Source organism: Rhincodon typus, chromosome 35 (assembly GCF_021869965.1).
Source record: "Rhincodon typus isolate 14 chromosome 35, sRhiTyp1.1, whole genome shotgun sequence".
NCBI classification, from domain to species: Eukaryota; Metazoa; Chordata; class Chondrichthyes; order Orectolobiformes; family Rhincodontidae; genus Rhincodon; species Rhincodon typus.
In genome coordinates, this window is record NC_063366.1 from 10,819,692 (window position 1) to 10,820,910 (window position 1,219).

General features: G+C 47.3%; 1 protein-coding gene across 7 annotated transcripts in view; it reads right to left on the reverse strand.

Moving 5' to 3' along the window:
- LOC109919061 (ral guanine nucleotide dissociation stimulator-like) overlaps positions 1-1,219 on the reverse strand; it is a 166,219-nt gene that overhangs the window by 37,093 nt on the left and 127,907 nt on the right. The window lies entirely within an intron of this gene.

The window sequence follows — 1,219 nt, forward strand, 5'->3', positions numbered from 1 at the left end:
GAACGTAAAGGAGAGATAGGGGAGACCGGGAACGTAAAGGAGAGATAGGAGAGACCGGGAACGTAAAGGAGAGATAGGAGAGACCGAGAACGTAAAGGAGAGATAGGGGAGACCAGGAACATAAAGGAGAGATAGGATGACCGGGAATGTAAAGATGGGACAGGAGAGATCGGGTATGTAAAGGAGAGATAGGAGAGACTGCGAATGTAAAGGAGAGATAAGAGTTTAATCGGATATAACCAGAATAGCGAACTGTGGACAATTCTGCCCATTGTTGCTGTGCCAGCACGTTCTAACCATTAGTCCCACTGCCCTGCCCTTTCAAAAATCACAATCAAAACCAATAATGTGGTATGTTGTATTTCACATGAGCCAAACCTGCCCTCTACAGTTAAAATTCTATGCAAGTGAACTCTTCATAGTGCTGTCTGCTGTAAATAAAATGTAAATACATGTAAATAAAAAAAACCACCTAACATTTTGGTCTGAAATGATTAGTGTTCCCATCCTCGCCTTCTGATTTAAAGCTAACCCGTGCAGCAAGACACACACTGGGATTCAAACCAGATGGAACGTAAAGCATAGATCTGACCAGCTCCTTCTCCCCCTGGCACGCCCACAATCGCCATGGTCCTGCCCCCACTGGGCAACTCCGGCCGAATGTCAACACTGCGCCTTGTATTTGCCATCTATTTGCTTCCAAGGCTTGTGTTTGAATAGTAAGGAAGAGCTGCAGGAGGGTGTACAGACAGGATAACTCACTCAGCCAGGGCACCTGTAACAGTACTGTCTGACATTGCCTTCCACGGCCGTCAGTTTCAGGAAGGTCCAAGGTGGATTTGTGTGTCACCACACTATTGTGACAAGAGATCGTTCTTAATTAGACGCGCTCCTGCTGTCTTCCCAAGCCTCTCGCTTTCCCTTTGACCATACCCTAGCAGGAAAGGCTGAGCAGAATGAGCTCCTAAATGGGCTGCGGGATGGTCTGCCTGAGGTCTTTGAGGATTCAGTGGGACAAATCTAGAGGTAGACACAGAAACAGCGACAATAGGAGCAGGCCATTCAGCCCCTTTTGAGCCTGCTTCGCTATTCAATACGGTCATGGCAGACCAAAGCTAGGGGCGATAAACATAAGAGATAGTAGGAACTGCAGATGCTGGAAAATCTGAGATAACAAGGCGTAGAGCTGGATGAACACAGCAGGCCAAGCAGCATCACA